Source organism: Schistocerca cancellata, chromosome 2, assembly GCF_023864275.1.
Source record: "Schistocerca cancellata isolate TAMUIC-IGC-003103 chromosome 2, iqSchCanc2.1, whole genome shotgun sequence".
NCBI classification, from domain to species: Eukaryota; Metazoa; Arthropoda; class Insecta; order Orthoptera; family Acrididae; genus Schistocerca; species Schistocerca cancellata.
In genome coordinates, this window is record NC_064627.1 from 728,634,109 (window position 1) to 728,662,011 (window position 27,903).

Genomic DNA, 27,903 nt, shown 5'->3' on the forward strand with positions numbered 1-27,903 from the left:
TCTGAAAGCTGAATGATATCAGCTATTTTATTATGTTAAATGTTGTGCTAGTACCTTATACCTTGCTGATGTGATATTCAACTTAAGTAGGAGATATTCATTGTTCCTTTTCTGCATGGATTCCAATCTGTGTCTTACTCTACACTTTTTACCCTCTACAGCTCCCTCTAGTACCATGACGGTAATTCAGTGATGTCTTAACAAATGTCCTACCACCCTGGCCGTTTTTCTTGTTAGTGTTTTCCATATAACTCTTTTCTCGACGATTCTCTGCAAAAGAGGCGCTCTGCATCGCCGTGTAGCTTGCCGTCCAGGTTTCGAGAGGGTACGTTTCTGGATGAGGTATCGAATATATTGCTTCCCCTACTTATACCTCCCGAGGAGATCACTAATGTAAAATTAGAGAGATTCGAGCTCGCACGGAGGCTTTCCGGCTGTCGTTCTTCCCGCGAACCATACGCGACTGGAATAGGAAAGGGAGGTAATGACAGTGGCACGAAAGTGCCCTCCGCCACACACTGTGGGGTGGCTTGCGGAGTATAAATGTAGATGAAGATGTAGAAAATCATTCGAACGGAAGCCGTGGATGGTTCTTCTCACTATTATTTTGGGAGCTTCTCTTTAAATCACAAAGGAAGGGACAGGTGTAGCGGTGCTTGGGCCACGCGTTTGTTACGTCTTCCTCGAGGTAAAACTCGGAAGGGGGCTTGCAGCTGCCACGGCTCTTCCATACATCTTCCCGCAGAGCAGTGCTTTTCGCGGAGCAGAGTCACGTGCGGCCCACCGCGGCCCGTGCGTCATCCTCTCCCACCTGCGCGCCCCTGGCGTCCCCAGAGCCGGGGGCCGTCTTATAGCCGCCCGCTCCCGCGGAGTGGAGGCCACAGTGGCTCGACAACCACCGCCGTGTCGCCAGTCAGTCAGTCTGCAGCCGCAGCCCCTGGAAGAGCGCGCCGCTTGCAGACACCTGCCGGCTCCTCCAGGTGAGTCGCCGCCGTCTCCTAGCAACGACGCTGTTTCTGCCGCAGCAGTCACCCCGGAGCTTCGCATTAAAACCAGCAGTGGGGTGAACAGTTATCTGTCGCTAAGATGTGTCGTGCGAGTGCGAAACTTGTGATAGGACAAACAGATATGTACCTGGGTCCTGTCTTTGCGCTGTGTTGTTCGAGTGCGATATACATATTGCATGTGACGAGTGTCAACTGTGTATCTGTTTGTAAATTATATTTGAAAAGCAGTTGCGATTTACAATTAGAACGGAGCTATTTCACGTACGTGATGAATTTGTAAAAATTTGAATACTGGACGTCAAAATTAAGCAAATTGATTTTCGTAAGCTTGTGGCTGGAGGCTGTAAGATCCGTGATCATATAACCGAGTAAATGGAAATAACAGAGTGCGTCAGTCAATATACAAATGTCGTAACTTTTGGTAGGTGGTTCAGGCTTGAAATCGTACAGATAACAGACACAATCAAAAGTAAAAGTAAATTGGTGAATGACACTTTACGCCATTCTCATTTCCTTATGAACTTTTTCTACGGTACAATATTTTTGTAATTATTTTGTGTTGCATGTGAACGGGTAAGAAACGTCACATTACTCTTATAGATATCTTCCACAATTGTTAATACAGTAGCGAATCTCGTTTCTAGCAAGAAAATTACGTTCAGGTAGAAAATATGCACAGTCATTTGCGCATAAATTCTTCTAACAACTCATCAACTGAAAACTTTTTACTGTATAAACGAGTTTCCGAAGCTGCGGAGGTGTATTTATGACACTGCTTCAAAACTAGACTACAGAGAAATCATGTAATGTGTCTAATGAATTTGCACAATTTTAGCTTGCATATCATAATATTAAATAGTGACATCTGTGTTAGTTGCTTTGATCTTCCGCGTCTGTATGTGATCAGTTTAAATATCTTTGAGTGTCACACACTTGTTCTACGACACAGTTGTTGGATTTTTGTTTGTGAGTCATATTTTTCAGTTCATAACGACTATATTAGCAACAATGAATGCTAGAAACAGAAATATAAGCTTAAAGCGATGTACTCTTGAGGTACCTTGTTCAAGCAAAGCATGCTCTTTCAATAAATTAAAACGTTTCTGCATTTCCAAATTTTCACAGGACTTTGCAAATATACAAACTTAATCAAGCTTCAATAAAGCTGATTCACTTCTCGTTCCACCTTTTGTTCAGTTTACGTCACTTTGGTTAGCAGTAGTCCACCGATCACACTATGACCACGTTAATTCATCAAACAGTGCACATAATTCTTAGAAAATATTTCTCAAGTGGTTACATGCAGACCATTAACAGGTTCTTCAGTCTGTCAATGTGAGGCACAAGGAAGTATGATATGGAAAAAATGCCTCTAATCTCTTAGCAATAAGCTTTCCCTTGATTATTTCACACCGTAGACTCTGGAGAGTAATAATTCGTGTGAACTTTGCTCATTCATCAAATTAAGCATAGGGCGGAAAGAAGACTGCATTGCGAGCAGCGTGGAGGAATAAACTCTTGTTGCAGAAGTATCGTTGACATTTGATAGATTCTCGTTGCTCGTTTGGTGTTACTATTAAAGTGCTTCAAGAAGCGTCAGGATCCATGTCATTACAGCCAGCAAATGTAAGGTTCCAAGAAGTTAGCTTTTCTAGATCTGTCAACAGAGTAGTGGAAACAATTGACTCTTCAAACCATTTTGAAGCGCATGGCAGAGGGTACTTCCAACTGTGCAAGTTATTAGGACATCTTCCCGTTCCATCTACACTCCTGGAAATTGAAATAAGAACACCGTGAATTCATTGTCCCAGGAAGGGGAAACTTTATTGACACATTCCTGGGGTCAGATACATCACATGATCACACTGACAGAACCACAGGCACATAGACACAGGCAACAGAGCATGCACAATGTCGGCACTAGTACAGTGTATATCCACCTTTCGCAGCATTGCAGGCTGCTATTCTCCCATGGAGACGATCGTACAGATGCTGGATGTAGTCCTGTGGAACGGCTTGCCATGCCATTTCCACCTGGCGCCTCAGTTGGACCAGCGTTCGTGCTAGACGTGCAGACCGCGTGAGACGACGCTTCATCCAGTCCCAAACATGCTCAATGGGGGACAGATCCGGAGATCTTGCTGGCCAGGGTAGTTGACTTACACCTTCTAGAGCACGTTGGGTGGCACGGGATACATGCGGACGTGCATTGTCCTGTTGGAACAGCAAGTTCCCTTGCCGGTCTAGGAATGGTAGAACGATGGGTTCGATGACGGTTTGGATGTACCGTGCACTATTCAGTGTCCCCTCGACGATCACCAGTGGTGTACGGCCAGTGTAGGAGATGCTCCCCACACCATGATGCCGGGTGTTGGCCCTGTGTGCCTCGGTCGTATGCAGTCCTGATTGTGGCGCTCACCTGCACGGCGCCAAACACGCATACGACCATCATTGGCACCAAGGCAGAAGCGACTCTCATCGCTGAAGACGACACGTCTCCATTCGTCCCTCCATTCACGCCTGTCGCGACACCACTGGAGGCAGGCTGCACGATGTTGGGGCGTGAGCGGAAGACGGCCTAACGGTGTGCGGGACCGTAGCCCAGCTTCATGGAGACGGTTGCGAATGGTCCTCGCCGATACCCCAGGAGCAACAGTGTCCCTAATTTGCTGGGAAGTGGCGGTGCGGTCCCCTACGGCACTGCGTAGGATCCTACGGTCTTGGCGTGCATCCGTGCGTCGCTGCGGTCCGGTCCCAGGTCGACGGGCACGTGCACCTTCCGCCGACCACTGGCGACAACATCGATGTACTGTGGAGACCTCACGCCCCACGTGTTGAGCAACTCGGCGGTACGTCCACCCGGCCTCCCGCATGCCCACTATACGCCCTCGCTCAAAGTCCGTCAACTGCACATACGGTTCACGTCCACGCTGTCGCGGCATGCTACCAGTGTTAAAGACTGCGATGGAGCTCCGTATGCCACGGCAAACTGGCTGACACTGACGGCGGCGGTGCACAAATGCTGCGCAGCTAGCGCCATTCGACGGCCAACACCGCGGTTCCTGGTGTGTCTACTGTGCCGTGCGTGTGATCATTGCTTGTACAGCCCTCTCGCAGTGTCCGGAGCAAGTATGGTGGGTCTGACACACCGGTGTCCATGTGCTCTTTTTTCCATTTCCAGGAGTGTAGAAGTTCCTTAAAGACAAGCGCATCATCAGTTAAATGTCTTAGGTTGCTGGTAATATTGACTGCAAGTTCATTAACACATAGCATGAGCAGCAAGGGTCCCAACACACTTTCCTGGGGCACACCTGAAGTTACTTCTTTATCTGTCTATGACTCTTCATCAAAGATAACGCCCTATGTTCTTACTATCAAAAAATCCTCAAGCCACTCACAAAGTTCGCTTGTTATCCCATACGATAGTATTTCCATAATAAGCGAAGGTGCATAACTATCTTAAATAATTTTTGGAATTCAAGAAATGCTGCAACTGACTGTCTTAATCCATGGTTCTCAGAATTTCGTGTGAGAAAAGTGCGAGTTGGGTTTTACGTGATCCATGTTTTCGGAATTCATATTGGTTGGTACGGACGAGGTTATTCTGGCCGAGATATCCCATTACGTTTGAAGTGGGAATTTGTACAAAGATTCATCAACAGATGGATGTCAGGGTTCTTGCATGGTAGTCTTGTGGATCACTTCTGACAATCCTCTCGAAGACAGGTGTGACCTATGGTTTCTTTCAGCACTGGGTATGGTATTTTGTTTGAGAGATCTCCATTAGATTATGGTTAACAGAGGAGATAACTCAGCCCCAAATTCTATACAGTCTCTGACAGGGATTCCATCAGGACGTGGAGTTTTGTGCAATTTCATCGATTTCATCTGTTTCTCTCTCTCACTCTCATTTTTTTCTTTTTTTTTTTAATCAAATACATCCAAAATACTTTTCCTTCCGGTTTCTACCCTGCCCATGCTTCAGATTCACATGTAACGTTGTTCTCCACGGAAGTGCCTCCTTTGTCCTAGGATTACATTAGAGAATAAGAAATTTACTCTGTTGCTTAAAGCGCTCTACAAATGCCCCGGATGCTTATTACGTTCTTCGCTTCGGCCACAAGGTACTTTATATCTATTTCATTTGCAGCTTTGAATACTTCATTATTATCGTTCTTCGACTTTGCGATTTTCTCTAAACAAAAACCTGATATGAAATACTGAAATACTTTTACCGGTTATGTGATGAGCGTTTGGTACACCCACGACCAACGACTGTTCCAAGAGAGATGGACTGTAGCCCTGCATGCAGCGTTTGTAATCACCGTTGGTAACTAGTCGGGTTGTTCGGGCTTTGCCAGTTATGTCTGTAGCGTAGGTTAACAGGAACTGCTCAAACTTGCCACTGGAAGGAGCAGAAGAGAGGTAAACGTAAAACCGCGAACCGAGGTTCGGGCATGTAAAGCAAACTAGAGAGGACGTTGCACGTATTAGATGTCTAAAGTTAGCGTAAAATATGGGTCGATCCAGAAGTCTACAAGCAGGAAACTGTATAACATATGAGTTACTTCTTTTACGCTTTTCCGATTCGTGCATTATTCAAATGGTTCAAATGGCTCTGAGCACTATGGGACTTAACATCTATGGTCATCAGTCGCGTAGAACTTAGAACTACTTAAACCTAACTAACCTAAGGACATCACACAACATCCAGCCATCACGAGGCAGAGAAAATCCCTGACCCCGCCGGGAATCTAACCCGGGAACCCGGGCGTGGGAAGCGAGAACGCTACCGCACGACCACGAGACCTGCATTATTATGCTTCGCCAAAAGAAAGTATACATACCTAACACTCGACGTATTTTCAGGAATTTTGAGTATAGTACGTATGTTGAGATGACAGACAGAAAATTTGAAGAGTGGAGTTCATAAATATTTCTGCCTGCAAAGGAAAAGGAAAGAAAATGAAGGTGCAATTCTTCCGAATAAAGGAATTTGCTCATACTACACGGTCCCTCGCATTAATGTGTCCACCTGTCAAAAGCCTGAGTAACCACCCTTTTGAAGCGGGTAGGTGCTGCAAGCTGCCGACAGGATGCGCAGTCATGCCCACTCCAGTGCAGTGGCCAGCTGCGTTAGCTTTCTCGGGGATCGAGGTGGTCCCACAGATTCTAGATTGGGCATAAACCCAGGGAGTTTGGTGGTCAGAAGAGTACGGTAAACTCGTCCTAGTGTTCTTCGAACCACGCGCGTACTCTACGAGCTGTGTGACACGATGCATGGTCCTGTCGATAGATGCTATCGGGCTCAGGAGAAAACAAATTGCAAGTAGGTTGGGGAATGGCCCCAAGGATTGCGGCGTACTTGTGTTGTCACACTGTGCCTTCCAGAATGACGAGATCTCGTGAATGCCACAAAAACCTTCCGCAGACCATAACGGTCATGAGGAGAGACTGTTGTACACCCTTAGTTCAGTGGGTGGTTAGTTGCTCACCAGTTGCACGCCATTCACCTGTACACATTTCCGCAGCTGTCGTTCAGTCCCGTCACCTATGGTCTGTGATGCATCGCAGTTGCCCCGGCGCTGCTTTGCATAGCGCTGTTTTGCCATCCATGGTACACTTTAACCATAGTTTACAAACTTACCCGTTTCAAAAATGCTTCCGCCCTTGGCCCGAAAGCCAATGATCATCTAGTCAAACAGCTTCGTTCCCACTTTAAGACAGCGACTGTACTGTGTTGTACATCCCCGCGACGATTTTAACAGTATATACCCTGCTAGTGCTGCCACCTACCGTCTGTGAGTAGTTACTACAGGTTGATACTGAAAATAGGCGGTTGTCAATGGACCGTGTATGTTGTAGCTACTCTTCGGACTTGGTCTTAAGGAAAAGAAGTACTTCATTGCCTTCTGTGGAAGTAGACTGCATGTAGTTTGGAAAATGTTTCAAAGCACGCTCGTGTTTGACAGCAGACTATCTTCTCGTCTCAGTATTGGCAGCCGTAAAACCAAGACATTACCTGTGTGTGTCGCTAGTGACAGCAGTGTTGCGCTTTCGCTCACCGTCGGTTGTAACGGCAGTTTACTGCTCTCGGCGTGACCACCTGCGCCTTGCTGACGACGCATGTAATCACCAGAAGTTCACCATTGCTACAAGTACCCAGATGTATAAATCATGTGTGTTACCTGCAGAAATTCCTGTATGTGTTTTCAATACGATCACCATTAGCTCCCCTCGTTGGAAGGTAATATCCATCTGTATACGACCGTAATAAAATCATGGTGGTGTAGCTTTTAGTTTTTGGATGTTGAAATATTAGAAAATGAAAAAAAGGATTAAATTTAGTTTTAGCACAGAGTCTACTCCCGTCTAAAAGCACCAAATGCGCCAACGAATATTATGTAAAATCGCCAGAGCTGAGTGTTTATACGAACTGGACGCCCACGAGACTAGAGGCAGACATTTTTGCAATTTCATATACTTTTTCATTTACGCGCAGAACCTAGTTCCTATCAACACTTTAGTTACCCCGTATTGGAAACAGACTTCACCTTTTATAAAGCTGATGACGGACATTTAGAAACAGAAAGTGTATACATGTTTAACGTTACTTTTTAACAGTAAGCTTAGGCCTGTTTCATCTACGGGTGTCAACTACGCGAATATTTTGCAGTATAATTTCTACTTAACGTTTGTACATAAAAGAGCAATTATATGCATTGGAATCATTTTTTGATCTTCCTGTGACTTTTCACTCGCTTTGAATATGGGAGATATTCGCTCTAATCGATAAAATTTTCTTTACTATATCTTTAACTACCACCGTGTTCTGGAGAATGTGGCTAAATGAAGGGAGGTAGAAGGGTGGATGTTTGTTGTAAGAAACATTGTGGTATTCCCGTGTACTGGTGTGGGGTAATGTGGCAAACGTTAATGATGAGGGCTGGATGGAAACTTGAAACTTACTCGTCATCTATGCGACTCGTCGTTCAGTTAGAAGTGAACAACACGTTGGAAAATAAAGGCATGTAGTAATGTTGTGTCTAATCTTTACCAGTTCAGTTATAAAAATTTATAAAGATTAAATCTATGATTTATCCCTCCAAGAACCACTTCCATATGAGTTTACGTACTGTTAATGGTACAGAGACAGCCTTGCCTAAAAGAAATCTCCATTACATTATATGTAAGCTAAGTGTTGTACATTTAACGACGTGCACTGTTTTCAATATTTCGTTTTGTTGCAGAAAACAGATGTTACAGTCCGGCAGGTTGTAAGGTTGACTTTACGAATTATATATGATGGTCTCTTTCGCTTTCGTCAATGCGTGACAATGTTTTGTCAACTTGGGCCAGTTAATATCCTAAGAAATAACTGAAAGAGCTTAAGTGGCTAGCTGTTCGTCCGATAGTGTCCAGTGGTCTCATTTGAGCTCTTTACAGCTTTACTGGAGACACACATTTCTAACCTGTAAACACCTCTGCCTCCAACATCGCCTGCCCCTGACCTAACGAGACCATCGGCTCGTAGACGAGTCGATTAACTCCTACGCGCATGAAAAACAGTCTTAGACAGACAATGATTCCCCGGTCCGATAAAAGAGACAGTAAACTTTACCTAGAATTTAATAAGTCGGTAATGCTCGTTTAAGGCGCCGTCCAGCAATGTCAAGCAATTGCCTTTCACAAATAAGGGAAGTCATGTTTCTCTTTCTAGCATTGTAAGTCATTTTGATAGATTCCTGTTAAGCTACACACTGTCTGTTCAAAAGTGTTCGGAGACCATTACGAAATTCTGGAATGAACCACTAGATGTCATTAGAAGCAGAACCGCCATTATAAACGGAGGCAAACAGTATGGTGTCTTCAGTAGAGAAACAGTCACAGCAGAATTGCTGTGTCACGACAGTTCAGCGACTTCGAATGATACTTAGTCATTGGATGTCAACAGAGCAAAAAATCCACGAGATACATTTCAGCCTTCTAAAGCTGCCCAAGCTGGTGATGTGATTATGAAGTGTAAACATAAAAAAAAAAATCAGGTGAAATCACTCGCGAGTTCCAAAGTGCTACCAGCCGTCCATCTGGCACAATGACTGTACGTAGGGAGTTAGCAAGAAGGGGGTAAGATGCCCGAGCAGTTCCCCATAAGCACACATTTCTGTAGCCTGTTCTAAGAGACACTTGAGGTGGTGTGAAGAGTGATGCCAAGGGGCAGTGGATGCATGGAAACGAATGATTTGGAGTGATGAATCACGCTACATCCCGTGGCAATCCGCTGGAATGGTTCAAGTTTGGTGAATGCCTGATGAACGTTACGTGCCATAATGTGTAGTACGGACAGTGTAGTGCGGAGGATGTGGTGTTACGGTGTGGCGGTGTTTCTCGTTGCTAGGGTGTGGCCCTCTTAAGCGCCCAAGAAAACATTAAATGTTAAGAAAATGAACACAGCCTTGTGTACTGCATACAATTCGGAGACGATGATTGTATCAGTTTGTCAAAGTGCCCTGTCGTAAAGCAGCACCTATAACACAACGGTTTATGGACAGTAACATTCCTGAAATGGAAGGTCCTGCCCGGGGTCTCGATCTGGAGTCAGTAGAAAATCTGTGGGATGAGTTAGAACGTCGACCTCGCTCCCGACCCTGGTGTCCCACATAGCTACCTTTCTCATTGAGAAAGACCCCCAGAAAGGTTCAAGCCGTTATAAAGGCGAAGGGTGGACACACTGCATATTACACTACTGGCCATTAAAATTGCTACACCAAGAAGAAATGCAGATGATAAACGGGTATTCATTGGACAAATATATTATACTAGAACTGACATGTGATTACATTTTCACGCAATTTGAGTGCATAGATCCTGAGAAATCAGTACCCAGAACAACCAACTCTGGCAGTAATAACGGCCTTGATACGGTGGTGGTGGTGGTGGTTAGTGTTTAACGTTCCGTCGACAACGAGGTCATTAGAGACGGAGCGCAAGCTCAGGTTAGGGAAAGATTGGTAAGGAAATCGGCCGTGCCCTTTCAAAGGAACCATCCCGGCATTTGCCTGAAACGATTTAGGGAAATCACGGAAAACCTATATCAGGATGGCTGGAGACGGGATTGAACCGTCGTTCTCCCGAATGCGAGTCCAGTGTGCTAACCAATGCGCCACCTCGCTCGGTGGCCTTGATACGCCTGGGCATTGAGTCAAAGAGAGCTTGGATGGCGTGTACAGGTACAGCTGCCCATGCAGCTTCAACACGATACCAAAGTTCATCAAGAGTAGTGACTGACGTATTGAGACGAGCCAGTTGCTTGGCCACCATTGACCAGACGTTTTCAGTTGGTGAGAGATCTTGAGAATGTGCTGGCCAGGGCAGCAGTCGAACATTTTCTGTATCCAGAAAGGCCCGTACAGGACCTGCAACATGCCGTCGTGCATTATCCTGCTGAAATGTAGGGTTTCGCAGGGATCGAATGAAGGTTAGAGCCACGGGTCGTAACACTTCTGAAATGTAACGTCCACTGTTCAAAGTGCCGTCAATGCGAACAAGAGGTGACCGAGACCCGCAACCAATGGCACCCTATACCATCACGGTGGGTGATACGCCAGTATGGCGATGACGAATACACACTTCCAATGTGCGTTCACCGCGATGTCGCCAAACACGGATGCGACCATCATCATGCTGTAAACAAAACCTGGAGTCATGCGAAAAACTGACGTTTTGCCATTCGTGCACCCAGTTTCGTTGTTGAGTACACCATCGCAGGCACTTCTGTCTGTGATGCAGTGTCAAGGGTAACCGCAGCCATGGTCTCCGAGCTGATAGTCCATGCTGCTGCAAACGTCGTCGAACTGTTCGTGCAGATGGTTGTTGTCTTGCAAACGTCCCCATCTGTTGACTCAGGGAACGAGACATGGCTGCACGATCCGTTACAGCCATGCGGAAAAGATACCTGTCATCTCGACTGCTAGTGATACGAGGCCGTTGGGATCCAGCACGGCGTTCTGTATTACCCTCCAGAACCCACCGATTCCATATTCTGCTAACAGTCATTGGATCTCGATCAACGCGAGCAGCAATGTCGCGATACGATAAACCGCAATCGCGATAGGCTACGATCCGACCTTTATCAAAGTCGGAAACGTGATGGTACGCATTTCTCCTCCTTACACGAGGCATCACAACTACGTTTCACCAGCAACGCAAGTCAACTGATGTTTGTGTATGATAAATCGGTTGGAAACTTTCCTCATGTCAGCACGTTGCAGGTGTCGCCACCGGCGCCAACCTTGTGTGAATGCTCTGAAATGCTAATCATTTGCATATCACAGCATCTTCTTCCTGTCGGTTAAATTTCGCGTCTGTAGCCGGTCATCTTCGTGGCGTAGCAATTTTAATGGCCAGTAGTATAGATATGCAAATTAAATTTTGGTGTTTAATAGTGAATAATTAGTTTAAGACGTGTTTAGCTTTGAAATAATGTTTGCGGTCTTTCACTATTTTCAAGCTGTGTAAAGAGCTGTAGGAACGGGAAGAACTTACGGTTAGAGTTTAATGTCTTGCCGGTGGCGAGAACAATGGCGTGGAAAGTGATCCGACGTGTCCATGTGTCAAGAATGTGTACAGCTTTCGATTGTAATAAGACATGAATCCACATAACCCCTAAATCAGCTTGGGTGGACTAAAGTATGAACCACACTCCTACGGAAAACAAAAACTACAGTATAATCTTTCCCGATTTAATGGACCAGAGTAGGCTCCAGTACAGTCATATCTCGGAAACTACGAAATTCTCGAGAGAACAATATTCATGGCTCACATTACTTTTTCGGGTAATAATAGTGTGAAGTAACATAATTGTTGCGGCTGGTGACGTAGTTTGACTGATAAAAATAACTCCGTCCGAACAGGCGCCGCGTTACTGACCGACCGCCACGTCATCCTCACCCTATAAGCGTCACAGGTTGCGGGTATGGAGACCCATGTGGTCAGCGGACAGCTCTCCCGGCCGTTGTCAGTTTTCGTGACCGGAGCCGCTACTTCTCAGACAAGTAGCTCCTCAAGTGGCCTCATTAGGACTGAGTGCACCCCGCTTGAAAACAGCCCTCGGTAGACCAGGATGGTCATCCATCCAAGCACTAGCCAAGCCCGACAGCACTTAACTTCAGTGATCTGACGGGAAACAGTTTTACCACTGTGGCAAGGAAATACAATTTTGTGTTCTATTTAGATGAAAGTTTCATTTTTGTGCTTCTGCATTACATAAAATTATCGACTTAGTTACCTAGTACTATGGAAATTTTTTGTACTTCAATTTCATTACTTAACTGTCCAAGAAGTGGCTTTTCAAAATCATTCATCGTCTATGAAATTGTGCTTTCTATCTTCCATCTATCTATGTATCCAACTTCTATCTCGCATACATATATAAACTTAAGTCGCCTGCCACGTTTTTGTGTGTATGTTCAGGGTAAAGTCAGGAGCAACTGTAGCGATTTTGTGATTTAAGAGGAAGGTTGGGATGTGCAGTTTATAAATGTTTCTACAAAACTGGTGAACTGCAGTGAATTAAAGTTACCTGTCGCTGTGAAAATGATGCCATTTTCATCTAGTGATAAATGGCAGAGCTCCTTGGAATCACTTAACTCGTACGGCCTGGCGCTGCTGCCGCTCCTGCCTCGTATCATTGTTGTGTGGCAGACGGTGCTTTGTAGTTGCAAGGGATGATTCGTATTGAATGGTGGATAGCAGAGGGTGCTTCGTACCATAGTTTCATGTTAGACTATACTTCATACCAATGTTTCTTGGGGGAGAGCGTATCCCAGTGATATTGCCTGGCAGTGTCATGTTATGTAGGGAAACGCGAAAAAGGTCACGTAGAAAATGTAGCTCGCACTGCGCTGCCACTGGAGTCGCGCAGCCAGTAACTGGACAAGGGTTTCGCCGGACTCAGTTGTGGCCTGTCGGACAACCATACTGATACTGCTACCAGGATGCTGCAAAGTTAACGTAACTCATGCCAAAATGGTGTTGCAGTCGCTGGGCCGGGCAGCGGGGTAGCTTGCAACTCCCATCATTGTCAAGGGATGTCACGCCAAACGCTAATTGATTATGGAACAAATAACATTGGTTACTCAAGAGAACTTCCTGCGCTGCGCTGCTAAATCGTTTAAGTTATATGAAAACGATGATAATCAGGTAGCTAACATTATTCTCTGAATTTTAATCGAATTTTAATCATATCTCTACGCAATGGCCACGTCAACAAAATTACCACTATGCCACACAAGTAGTCTTGCTATAAATATTGTGCCACCTGTGCAAAGAAGTGGTGGGTCGCTAGTTTTCTATAAAATAGGTTCATGTAATGGACAAACACCAAATGACAGTTTCAAAATGGTTCAAATGGCTCCAAGCACTATGGGACTTAACATCTGAGGTCGTCAGTCCCCTAGAACTTAGAACTACATAAACCGAACTAACCTAAGGACATCACATACAGCCATGCCCAAGGCAGGATTCGAACCTGTGACCGTAGCAGTCGCGCAAATGACAGCTTCATTTGTGTCATAGACGAGCAGCAAGGTTTCGTAAATAAGAACGTTGTCCCAAGACAACAAGAACCGCTTCAAAAATTTAAATTTTATCTAAATACACTGGAAGCACGTCATTAGATTACCTTTTAGAGGAAGATGAAACTTGCATGGTTTCCCGTGTCATTCATGCCAGTTGCGGGCTAGTTTCAGACTCGTGTTGTCATCGAGAAAACACTAGATTTCATTACATGAACGTCAGAGAACTATGAAGTCTCGTAGGTCAGATGTCAGAAGAATTGTGATAATCCAGAAATTTCATTTAGCTTCTCTCGGCTGCAAACTTTTACTTGCTAATGAAGAAATTAATCAAACACAAATCCACCAAATAGTGCACAGCATTCCCACTTCCATCTTCAGCGCTACTGGAGGTGACGATATAATGATTCCTGGTTCGGCTGATTTTATTTAGGAAAAAGGGAATATAGTCCAAGTCGAAGATATAGAGCTTTTGAAACCTTGGTGAATAGAATAATTCGGTGTTGCTCGTGGCACACAGAATATTCTACCTCTGTAACAGTGCAGATATCTTAAATGGCTACCTCAATATAGATGGTATTGCTGCGACCAAACTGCGCGCGGTAGCTGTGGTTTGTGTCGTCTTACCACGGTTCGCGCGGCTTGCCCCGTCGGCGGTTCGAGTACTCCCTCGGGCAGGAGTATGTGTGTTGTCCTTAGCTTCAGTTAGTTTGAATTTGATTAAGTAATGTGTAAGCCTAGGGACCGATGATCTCAACAGTTTGGTACCATAGGAACTTACCACCACCACTGCCATGACCAAATACTCTGTCTTGATCAGCAAAGTTAAGCCTGTATAAAATATTCTCGGCCTTCTTGCCGCGTCAGTTCAGGGTAAAACCCCGATCAATCGACGATTTCCACCATCGTCTTCGTCAGGAGCAACTCGACGGTTTACCCTGAACTGACGCGGCAAGAAGTTCGAAGATGTTTTATACAACAGTGCCGTCGCGAAAGATTTTGTTCTCATCAAGATTAACCCTGCCTACAACACCTGATCGAAGAGCCATTATTCTACAAGCCACTCTCTCGTTCAATGCCAGCACAAAACAGCTGAGACCGATGCCATCAACATACATCAAAAAAGTTTTGCCTTACCTCGGTTCCGAGAGTTCCGGAACCTGTACAGAAAATTGGAATAGAGTTCAACATAAACATCATTTCCGCCCTTTTCATTGCTCATGAAAACACACATTGCATGTTGTACCACCATACAGCGAGACCTTCAGAGGTAGTGGTCCAGATTGCTGTACACACCGGTACTTCTAATATCCAGTAGCAAGTCCTCTTGCATTGATGCATGCCTGTATTCGTCGTGGCATACCATACACAAGTTCATCAAGGCACTGTTGGTCCAGATCGTACCACACGTCAAAGGCGATTCGGCGTAGATACCTCATAGTGGTTGGTGGGTCATGTCATCCATAAACAGCCCTTTTCAATCTATCTCAGGCATGTTCGATAGGGTCCATGTCTGGAGAACATGCTGTCCTCTCTAGTCGAACGATGTCGTTATCCTGAAGGAAGTCATTCACAAGATGTGCACGATGGGGGCGCGAATTGTTGTCGATGAAGATGAACGCCTCGCCAGTATGCTGCCGATATGGTTGCACTATAGGTCGGAGGATGGCATTCACGTATCGTACAGCCGTTACGGCGCATTACAAGACCACGAGCGGCGTATGTCGGCCCCACATAATGCCACCACAAAACAGCAGGGAACCTCCATCTTGTTGCACTTACTGGACAGTGTGTCTTAGGCGTTCAGCCTGGCCGGGTTGCCTCCAAACACGACTCTGACGATTGTCTGGTTGAAGGCATATGTGACACTCATCTGTGAAGAGGGAACGTGATGACAATCCTTAGCGGTTCATTCGGCATGTTGTTGGCCCATCCGTACCACACTGCATGGTGTCGTGGTTGAAAATCTGGACCTCACAATGGACATCGTGAGTGAAGTTGCGCATCATGCAGTCTTTTGCGGACAGTCGTCACACGACGTCCTGTGGCTGCACGAAAAGCATTATTCGACATGCAGGCCTTACTGTCAGGGTTCCTTCGAGCCATAATCCGTAGATAGCGGTCATCCACTTCATTAATAGCCCTTGGGCGGCCTGAACGAGGCATGTCATCGATAGTTCCTGTCTCTCTGTATCTCCTCCATGTCCGAACAACATCGCTTTGGTTCACTCAGAGACGCCTGGACACTCCCCTTGTCGAGGGCCCTTCCTGGCACAAAGTAGCAATGCGGACGTGATCGAACCGCGGTATTGACCATCTAGGCGTTGGTGAACTACAGACAACACGAGCCGTGTGCCTCGTTCCTCGTGGAATGATTGGAACTGATCGACTGTGGGATCCCTCCGTCTAATAGGCGCTACTCATGCATCTTTAGGCGGGTTTAATGACATCTCTGGACAGTCAAAGTGACTCTCTCTATGATACAATATCCACAGTAAACGTCTATATTCAGGAGTTCTGGGAAGTGGGGTGATGCAAAACTTTTTTTGAAGGCTTACAAAGTTTTTGTGTATCTTTACATTCCATGTGCTGCCCAGAATTCCGCTGCACGGATTACTTTATCATTGGCGACAACCAAATCGTCCATGGAAACAGGTTCTGATAGTTTCCTGCAGTTGAATAGGTGCTGGTGGTCTTGAGGTTCACCGCACTCACGTAGTTCGTCCCCTGAGATGTATACCCATTTCTTCATGTTCACCTTACACCGAGACACTCCAGTTCTCAGTCTGTTGACGATCTTCCATGTCCCATATGGAAGGTGAACACCTGCAGCAAGTTCTTCTTTGGGGTTGTCCCGATATTTCTCTGATGGTGAGCTATGCCAGAGTTGTATCCTACGGTTTGCAGATGTTTTAATTGGTTGCGTTGTCTGTAGGAAACTTTTTCTCAATTGGTTGAAGTTCTCTTCCAAACAGGGTGGTGTATTTGGTCCGTCTCCTGCTTCTTTTTTCTATTTCAGCTGCCATTCTCCTTCTACGCCCATGAGGTAGTAGATTTTGTTAATAGGGGTTGCCCGCAAGCAGCCGGTTACACTTAGTCCTGTTTCATTTATTCATTTAGAGCAATATTTACCTGTTTGGCATGGCTGGTGTTCTGCCATACAGGTGCTGCATATTCAGCAGCGGAGAAGCACAAAGAAAGGGCAGATGTGCGGAGGACATGTGCTCCCCAGTTGTTGCCGGTCAGTTTCCTAATAATGTTATTCCTTGCACAGACTTTCATTTTTGTATATTTGCAGTGATCTTTGAAGGTGAGGGAACGGTCCAACCTTACTCCAAGTTATTTTGGGGTGTCACAGTGGGTTAGCTGCTGACATCTTCAGGTTATTCTCAGTTCTCTGTTCCGTAACTGGAATGCACAGACTTGAGTTTGTGAAGGGTTTGGCTTCAGGTAGTTGGTATCGTAATAGTCAGGTAGCGTCTCAATAAATGTTGTGAGTTTTCCTTCCACTTCCTCAAAAGTGTACCTTGCAGAGTAAGTGCTGTGTCATCTGCGTAAATGAACGATCTTGTGACAGGACGAACTGGCAGGTCGTTAGTGTAAATATTGTACAACAGTGGGGCTAGCACACTTCGTTGGGGGGATACAATTTCTCTTTGTCCTCTTGTTTTGTAGAGCAACAAAGAAACATCTGTTTTGTAGCAGACATCTTATAAACTGTGTTGGGTTGAAGTCTTTCATGGTGTCACAGATCTTTGTTAACAGTTTCCTGTGATTGATGGTGTCATATGCAGCAGTAAGATCAACAAAAACTACGCCGGTGATCTGCCCACGTTCATATCCAACTTCTATGTGTTGTGTCAGGTTCAAGATCTGTCCCCCTCCTGCTGGAGGTTCGAGTCCTCCCTCGGGAATGGGTGTGTGTGTTGTTCTTAGCATAAGTAAGCTTAAGTAGTGTGTAAGTCCAGCGACCGATGGCCCTAGCAGTTTAGTCTCTTAGGAATTCACGATCTGTCCACAACACGACCTCGCTTTGCGGAAACCCGAAGATGGCATAGGAGTGATATAGATCGGAAACTTTTGCATCTGTTGGCTGTTTCCCAGGTTTCAGTAGGGGCACAACTTTGGTTTTCCTTCAGATCTTTGGTATTTGCAATCTAGAGACGCCATCTAGGATCCACTTCTTGGTTGCTGGTCCAAACATTTTTATTTGTTCCGTCCTCAAATCATCTAATCCAGCGGCTTTATTGTTCTTCGTTGGGCATAGTGTGCATGCTGTTAGCTATCGGCTGCCCATCTGTTCACTGTACAGTACTCTGTGACTTCATGCTTATTCTTAAAGCCCACTGCATAAAAAGCATTTGTCAGCTGTTTACGGCTGATCAGATTTAACTGGAGATATTTTAGATTCACAATCCGTTGTCAGTATGTTAACAAAGAAGCAATGTCTGCGTCAGGCATCGATTAATTGGTAGGATACTATGAAAATGAAGATCTTCTTCAAAAAATCTTTTTGTAATATGCTTGTGTGTCCTATTTAGGAATACCGTTATGAATGGGTTAAGTAACTCAGGTATTAACGTGCATGGTGGAGTGGTGACTTTGTGGAACCACTGAGCCAGCAGAAGGTATCAGAGATACACAGAGGAGAGCAGAACAGAGATGATGGTGTTTTTTTTATTTATGAGAATTTGAGAGGAAATAAGAAAAGAATATAAGCTGATAGACAAAGAAAGACGTCGAAGTCTCCTCAAAAGACTACGTACGGATGGTTCAAATGGTTCTGAGCACTATGGGACTTAACTTCTAAGGTCAGCAGTCCCCTAGAATTTAGAACTACTTAAACCTAACTAACGTGAGGACATCACACACATCCATGTCCGAGGCAGGATTCGAACCTGCGACCGTAGCGGTCGCGCGGTTCCAGACTGTAGCGCCCAGAACCGCTCGGCCATCCCGGTTGGCGACAGCGTACTGAATTTTGAGATTAGTTTTCACGTACTCGCAGTTCTCGCTTCCATTGCCACTAAAAGTTGCAACTCTTACGTCATCTAAAACTACGTCTATACTCCGTAAATCACTGTGTGGTGCGTGAAGCAGGATGCTTTGTATACTATAGATAGTCCTCCACCCCTGCCCCTCCTGTTTCAGACTCTATTGTTCCGTGGGAAGAACAGTTGAATGAACATTTTTGTGACGTTTTCGCGCTTGCTGAACGAACTTGTGAAGATGCTTACTGCTCTTCTCAGGATATTTATTTCCTCTACAAATCCTTTCTACTATTGGACGCATACTAACGAGGAATATTCAAGTATAAGTCAAACGAGGTTTTCGTAAACTACGTCCTTCGTGGGGGCTATACTTTCCGAATAATCTTGCAGTGAATCTGTCATCTGCCTTTCTTGTAATTAGTATTAGGTGCACGGGGCCCTTTAAATAACTCTGTAAACACAGTCTCATATATTTAATGGACTGTGTCTGGCGATCATTTGTCAATCTCGTAATCATACGGTAACGAATTTTTAATCCTATTTATGTGCAACATGGCCGGCCAGTGTGGCCGTGCGGTTCTAAGCGCTTCAGTTTGGAACCGCGTGGCTGCTACGGTCGCAGGTTCGAATCCTGCCTCGGGCATGGATGTTTGTGATGTCTTTAGGTTAGTTAGGTTTAAGTAGTTCTAAGTTCTAGGGGACTGATGACCACAGCAGTTGAGTCCCATAGTGCTCAGAGCCATTTGAACCATTTTTTGTGCAGCATGTTAGATTTGTCTATGCTGTGAGTCAACTATAAATCCTGTACCAGATCCCTTGTAGATATTCCAGCATTTTACTGCAATGTTGTATCGTTACGATTTCTCTCCAAGCAACGGCTTCCTCTACTAACAGCCACATGGTGCTTAGCCGTTTTATATATGTAAAGAATGTGGGATTGAACCCCGACTATAAACGAGGCTGGAAGTATTATGTTGCCAGTTGAGAAGCAGTAACAGGAAAATGGGCCAATGAGAAGCGCTCAGTGACTTCTAACATGGCCTATTTGAGGGATGTCACCTGAGTAAAAAAAATTCATTACGGCCTTTTCAATCCTTCTACAGCTGCCCGCGTCGACTGTTGGTAATGTGATTGTAAATCGGAGGCGTGAAGGAACAAGCATACCTAAACCAAGAGCAGGCAGACCTCGCATACCCCTTCTGACGGAACGTCGAACATAGCGCAAAGTGAAAAAAAAGGGGGTACAATGGTCAGGACGCTCCTCATAAGCCACCCATTTCTCTAGTCAGTGATAATCACTTGAGGTGGTCTACAGGCGGACGCGATTGTACAGTGTATGACATGAAACGAATGACTTGGAATGATGAATCAAGCTATATCCTGTGGCAATCCGATGGAAGGGTTTGGGTTTGGCGAATAGTTGAGAACGTTACCTGCCGTAATGTGTAGTGCCAACAGTGAAAACGAAGGAGATGGTGTTACAGTACAGAGGTGTTTTCGTGGTTAGTATGTGGTCTTCTTACGACGCTTAAAAAAACGTTAAGTGCAGAAGGATAGGAAGGCTTTCACAAGATTGCATACCGAGGACAGTAGAGGAGCAGTTCGGAGAAAATGACTGTATCAGGATGGCAATGCACCTTTTCATAAAGCAGCATCTTTGAGGCAATGGTTGGTGCTCAATAACATTTCTGAAACGGACTGGGCAGCCCAGAGTAAACTAAATGGAACACCATTGCTATAAGTTCGATCCCAGCGTTCATAAACACCTCCCTTCTCTGTGTCCAGTTCTTTAGGGACAATGGGCTGCTGTTACTCCACACACATTCAAACACCTCACTGAAGGTGTCACCAGTAAAGTCCAAGCACTAATAAGGAGGAATGGTGGAGATACAGGGTAACTCATATTAATGGCCACTAACACGTGTCTGGTTACTTTTGGTCACATATTGCACTATACAATACTTTTGAACTTCGTCCTTTTATACTGTGCCGCGAAAATGTAAGGTACTCTTGAATTAACCAGGAAGAAAGTTCATAGTGACATTCATTTAATTCACTGAAACCACGAATTAAAACCATAACTTTTGTAGGAAGCACATTGTCTTCATGTGGGAGTGATCTAGATGGTTGTAAAACAATAAACTGGTAGCCAAGATCGCAGGCACTCTTTTTATTCCATGATTACCGGTTTCGGCGAAACTAAAGCCGCTATCATCGGATCTTAGGACACATACAGGTTACAACATCAAGTCAGACAATGGTGATATTAATAGTTGCCTATAACACGCAGGCCTTACAAAATTTTCATATGTAGCACATAGGCGTCGAAGAAAGATGACATTATAAATGTTAAGTGTCTCCATCACACACAAGCGCAAGCTAGGTACCGCCTATGTGCTACACATGACAATTTTGTAAGGTCTGCGTGTTACAGGCAACTGTAAATATCACCATTGTCTGACTTGATGTTGTAACCTGTATGTGTCCTAAGATCCGATGATGGCGGCTTTAGTTCCGCCGAAACCGGTAATCATGGAATAAAAAGAGTTCCTGCGATCTTGGCTACCAGTTCATTGTTTTAAAATCATAACGTTCAAGAACTATCAAAAGTTGCAGTGGAAATTTAAGGTACTCTTGAATTAACCAGGGAGAAGGTTCATAGTGACATTTATTTAATTTACTGAGAATAAAAATTGAAATCATGAACGCAAATTTTATGAAAAGCTGACTCTTAGGATAATCTGTTCCTCCATAGTACCAGCACCCCACGAAGGGACATGAGAATGTTACACAAGCATTTCTGAGAACAGCTGATCCAGCACATTAAGACATGAAACACATGAACGAATGCTTGCAACTGCATTCAAGAGACACCTACTAATCAAAATGTGATTTACTCAACGTATCATTAACTGATTAATTGATGAGACGGTGCGTCTCGTAGAATTCCGTAAGTGCGTCTCTGCGTGATGATATTTACAGTCATACCATCCATACAACTGATCAAGAATCAGTAGTTCTTCACTAGTAATACTGCGACATTCTTCCTCCCAGCTCACTGTTCCAACAGGGCAGATCGAAGATTCATGCACAAGACGCGTGTTCAGTACGGCACTCTCTATAGTCCCTCATCTGGGATTTCGTTAGCAACGTTTCAGAAACCGTGAAACTGCCTGTCACTACCCAACCGGCCAGTGTTCTAAATCCAGTTGACAACAGGATGCTCATCAACACAACTCGTATCAATCGCTGGCCACAACCAAAAGTATCCATGCTAGTGCCACTTCACCTTCCTATTGTCCGCCCCCGGTAGCTGAGTGATCAGCGCGACAGAATGTCAATCCTAAGGGCCCGGGTTAGATTCCCGGCTGGGTCGGAGATTTTCTCCGCCCAGGGACTGGGTGTTGTGTTGTCCTAATCATCATCATTTCATCCCCATCGACGCGCAAGTCGCCGAAGTGGCGTCAAATCGAAAGACTTGCACCCGGCGAAAGGTCTACCCGACGGGAGGCCCTGGTCACACGACATTTATTTACGTTCCTATTACTTCTCTAAAATGCATTTATCATATGATTTCATACAATGTCAGTTCAGAACCTTCAGAACATACGGTGACGGTCAACGGCTTACAGTAGCACAACATGACGAACTGAACTATTTCCCCCAGACCGCCATTACTCGCCACAGCGCGGCAAACAAGCTTTCTGCTCATACAATGAAGGCTTTCACGACCGGATTTTTCAGTTGCTGCGAATTTTTCCGGGTTGTATGGACGTGGTCCATGGAACTCTTCAATCCATGACGTTCCGTCCAAGGCTACGTTGGACATCTTCGGAGGTGCTCCTGGTTGTGCTGAGATTTGCCGACAGACGAGTCGGACGTCGAAGAGCGGCCTAAATACTGTGGAAAGTGGGCGAGGTCTGGATTTCGCGTGATAGCAGAGATAAACCTTGTCAAAGATAAAATTTTTAACTATCGATTATAGTACGTCAAAGATAAAAACTTCTCATGGTGATTCTGTAGCGCCACAGTACATATACCACTAAGTTTCATGGCTTCAAATGGTTCCAATGGCTCTCAGCACTATGGGACTTAACATCTTAGGTCATCAGTCCCCTAGAACTCAGAACTACTTAAACCTAACTAACCTAAGGACATCACACACATCCATGCCCGAGGCAGGATTCGAACCTGCGACCGTAGCAGTCCCGCGGTTCCGGACTGCAGCGCCTAGAACCGCAAGCCACCGCGGCCGGCTTCATGGCTTCTTCTTTTCTGTTAAAATTATCCCCATCTTTATATATTTCGATGGCTTCTCTATATAGCCGTGGATAACAGTTCGAAATCTCACTACGTGATCATCTGATTGTAGAGCATGTTCCTCCATGGCTGATTTGTCTGGTTTCCCTAGTCGGCAAAGACTTTTATATTCCTTCAACTGTGTATTCACACTTCTCTTTGTAGTTCCAATGTAGACCTTGCCACACGTACACGGAATCTTATATACACCACTTGCAGACAGAGGGGGACGTTTATCCTTAACGGAACGAAGTTAAAAATTTTATCTTTTACAAGGTTTATCTCTGCTGTCAAGTGAAATCCAGACAACGCCCACTTTCCACAGTATTTAGGCCGCTCTTCGACGTCCGACTCGTCAGTCGGCAAGACTCAGCGAAACCAGGAGCACCTCCGAAGATGTCCAACGTAGCCTTGGACGAAACGTCAGGGATTGAAGAGTTCCATGGACCACGGCCATACAACCCGGAAAAATTCTCTGCAGCTGAAGCTTTCTGCTGTTGTCACTCGGCGGCTCCATTTCCAATTGCTACCCCGCCTTGTGACTCCGTCCTTGGGGAAAAAGACGGTTGACACTAATCTATAGCAAAACCCCAGTCGATTCGCAGAATCGTGCCAACCGGCGCAGTACTCATTGTTTTCAGTCCCAGAAACAAATGTTTCACGTTGACCACTCGGACGTTCTTTAATGTGTTTCTTGTCGCAATAAGCAGAATATCTTCCTACTGTTCTTTACGTTGGACAGTTTTTGTCGAGCGGCAGACGTTCTGGAGCACAGAAACACAGTCTGTCACATGCACTTAGCTTTAGCCAAGCCGCGCGGACTTCAGCGCCCGATCGGGGGCGCCTACAAGCCGCCTTCGTGACGAAACGGTCGCAGCCTCGGAAATCTCCGCCACTCTCCTGAAGGAGGTCGCGCGCAGCTTCCTACTCGCAATTCGCAGCGCGAAGCCTCCGGCGCTGCCAATGCGCATGAAGGTGGTACCAGTGTCGAAACGCTGCCTTAATGCCCTTCATGTTCGCTGGTGAGATTTCGTTGAAAGGTCTGGAAGCCAAATTACAGGGATGAAACTACAACTTCGTGATTATTTCGTACGGATTAATGCATGACTTTTGTTTTACGTTATTCTTTATGAAGTGCAAAACGTAGTCCAAGTACTTTTTAGCCTGAGCGATGTCAGACCATCCTGCCTCTTTGCTTTTATGCTCGGTGACTGACACCAAACCGCTACAGTGTTGGTTAAGTATCTGCTTCCAGATCATTCCTTACATACCAATGTGTATTCCGATACGCTGAATTAACCTGACGCTACACTGAGCATAAGCAATTAAGTGGTCCCAATTCAATGATGGAAAGAAGTTTTTTGTTTATTTTCGGTAGTGGATCAGCATTGTAGGAGAAATAGTAGCCAGCTGATTTTCCCTGTATGTCTCATATTAAACTTCATTTTCTTTACACAGTGTTTGATGCTGTGCTGACATTTGTACTTCGAATACTGGCAGTTAATATAGTTCTCCTCTTGATTCTTTTCGACATAGCATTCTTTCTTTTCAGCCATCTTTCACACTTTGCTTGTAGGAATCGAACAGTTCGATACAAAACAAGGTTTATTTATAGCTGAAGAAGGAGTCAAGAATATTTTTCATAAGGACTCTACTAAGGGTAGCGCCAGAGACTTAAAAAGGGTGATTGAAATACTTAGATATACAGATGAACTTATTTTAATTGTTTTTCCAGTGATTACACTCCAAATGTGCAGTTTAGGCCGGAGTTGGTTTCTGTGATGTTTTTGTGATTTTTTTTTTTTTTCGTGTCATGACATCGGTTCTCTCGCTCGGGTTACCGCGAAGATGAACCATGGTGTTCATTTTAACATTCTCGATGACAGAGCGCCCTTTGTTCTGCGTTCAGGATGCAGACAACATAAACCATGACGTTTATTGTAACATTTTCAGTGACAAAGCCCTCTTTCTTCTGCATCTTCATGATGAGTAAACTGTTGACACTCTCGTCTTTCAGTACGACAACAGCCGTGCTCGCAGGGCTGAACATGCATCTTCCTGCCTTGATGAACATTTGTTTACGCTGTCACACCTCGTTTGGTCTGCCGCTAAATCACGCGATCGGGGATTCTTTTAAACAGTGGGTGAAACAGAGCAGTCAACGTTCCCGAAATTTGGTATCTCTGCAGGCTCTTGTCATCAGTGAGTGGTGGTGGTGGTGGTGGTTAGTGTTTAACGTCCCGTCGACAACGAGGTCATTATAGACGGAGCGCAAGCTCGGGGTAGGGAAGGATTGGGAAGGAAATCGGCCGTGCTCTTTCAAAGGAACCATCCCGGCATTTGCCTGAAACAATTTAGGGAAATCACGGAAAACCTAAATCAGGTTGGCTGGAGACGGGATTGAACCGTCGTCCTCCCGAATGCGAGTCCAGTGTGCTAACCACTGCGCCACCTCGCTCGGTCGTCAGTGAGTGATTTCAGCTGGATGTAGCATACGTGAGAAAACTTGTGGACTCCCATCCTCGCCGAATTGAGTCCCTCATCAACGCTAGAGACAGTCTCACAGGGAATCAGAGTGACGTCCCTTGTGGCTTACTTTTTGTCTGGTACACTTATCACGCTGCAACCTCCTCATCACTTCAGAGTGAAACGGACACGCTACTTGCGAGGTAGATAAGTATCTCAACAGTTGCGTTGTGTGTTGAGAACAAACGAAATAAGCGTGGTTTCCAAAGTGAAGACTGTCTTCTACAGCAGTCCAAGTCGAAGAGCACACGAAATGCCACTGACAAGTGAATGTAAACCGATAATCACAGAAAAAGTCGATTAAATAGAGGTTACTTCCAAGTGTATCCTGAGACGGTCTCAGAGATGGAACAAATTCCGCCGGCAGCGACAAGTGTTGAGCGACACGGTTCGCGCCGAGACCTCGCTCCAGCTTCCTGCTGGCCTCCAGCTGACACACCCACCGCTCGCAGAACCTCTTGAAAGGTGTCGGCCGACCGTTGTCTACACGGAGACGCCGACGCCCCGGAAACGGAGCATACACAGCGCGGCCGTGGAGTTCATATTCTTCCTTGTCCTCTAACCACGGAACGACGTGAAAGGACTCCGCAGAAACCTCACTACTGGTTTAATTAGCGAGGAGAGCAACAAGCTAACAGCTAGAAACACGACTTAACAAAATCCTCTAGGATCAAAGTCAATCATAGAACGATCATTTCTTTCTCGCTACAACATTCGTTTCGTGGTCTCTTTGACGAACTTAATTAAAAGTTAACAGAATAAAAATCCGCTTTAGTTGCCAGTAATTGCTCATTTATTGTACGACCGGTTTCGAAGCCTAAGCTTCATCTTCAGCTGCCGCCAAATAGTTCTGGAAATAAAACTGTGTGACGGACGGGCCAGTCAGGCACTGGGCTTCGTACACGTCAAACAAACGGGTGGAAGCGTAGGACCAGCACGACATGGAAGTGACACCTGAAGATGAAGGCTTCAAAACAGGCCGTGCAATAAATAAGAAACTGCTGGCCACTGAAGCGGATTTTTTTATTCTATTAATATTTTCCTCAGTTGCGGATGTTCGCCTGAACAAATATTTTGTTAATTGCAAATGAAACTGCTCTTATTCATTTTGTTTTTTACGTATTATGCAATTAACACTACCAGCCTCGGACGTAGGCAACAAGTTGAATATCTCAGTAACTGTTTTTTGACGCCTGTGCACTCTATTGTTTCCAGAACTGCGCAAATATAACGCTGCAGAATGTATTACCGATAAATCTTTTCTAGTCCTTAAAAAGGATCGAATTTGCGAATTTTATAACGTGTTTTGAATGTCGTATGAAGGCTGTGAAGGCGGCACAAGTCTGTAGAAATGAAAATGAATTTGTTACCGGTTGTTGAATAGGAAACAAATTACGTGCTTACTAAATATCGGAGTAGATAAGTCATTAGATTGTAGATATCCTGATAAACAGACCTCGGTACGTCATTCTACTGGGTATATAGCAGTACAGACCAAAGCAACGTAATATGCCTGTCTTGCGTCTCTCATAACGTAAGAGACAGACGATTCAAACACTTGAACGTCACGGGTTTGTAGAGTCAGCGGGAAAGAGTCAGAGAGACGACGGACAAACTATAGTAAAAGGCGCTACAAGACAGGAGCTGGGAGTCTTAGAATTCTGTTATAAGACGAGTCAAGAAACTTATTACTTCCTTGAAACTACTGCTTCGCTAATGACATCTGCAGTAAAAGTAGAGAAAAACGGTAGTTACAGGGGGCAGCAGTTTCAGTGTCATATACAGTATACTAACAACCAAACTTATATACTTTCCGTGGATGTTAAAATTCATGCATTTTGGTCGGTGCAAACAAAGGCTGTATTAATACTGAGTCCTCTACATGTGCTAACGGGTTATTAAAAATTTCGCTTGAAATGTACTTCGCGTGACTCTGCCAAGTAGACCAAATAGGGCTCCAGCCGCTCTACATGGGAAACAGCTCTGTCCCACGATATAGGTACTAAGCTGCGGCGATCACTAGATTTCCACAGTGCGGGCATCTAAAGATAGTCCTTGGTGTGTTGTGTTTCATTAGCACACGAAACGCTCCACCCATTTCATAAGGCAGGTCTGTCATATGTCAGTCTGATGAGTAACGTGAGGGCAACTATGTTCACAAACCTATCGGGGAGAAACATTATATTGGAAATACATATTGACGAGGCGTCACAGTGGTGGTAGAAGATTGCCTTTTTGCAAAAGGACATCGTCGACGCTTAGCGGTCAGTTTACGCCAAAATGAATTATCCGTGTACGTAAGTTTTGAGTGGAGGCAGCGTTACATCTGCATATCGTTGTGAAATCATGTTGTTTCCAGCTATGACTAACAGAATTCTATGGTCTTGCTGCACACTCATCGTGTCGTGTCGTGCGTATAAAGCCTTTCTAAAGTTATTTGGCCGGTCGCGGTGGCCGAGCGGTTCTAGGCGCTTCAGTCCGGAACTGCGCGACTGCTACGGTCGG

At 45.1% G+C, this 27,903-nt stretch overlaps 1 protein-coding gene across 2 annotated transcripts in view; it reads left to right on the plus strand.

Moving 5' to 3' along the window:
* Positions 1–867: 867 nt before the first annotated feature.
* Positions 868–27,903, plus strand: part of LOC126162528 (sodium-dependent nutrient amino acid transporter 1-like) — a 224,143-nt gene continuing 197,107 nt past the window's right edge. For both annotated transcript variants that reach the window (XM_049919098.1, XM_049919099.1), the window contains exon 1: positions 868–980. The gene's annotated coding sequence lies outside the window, so the exon portion shown is untranslated. The remainder of the gene's footprint in view (positions 981–27,903) is intronic.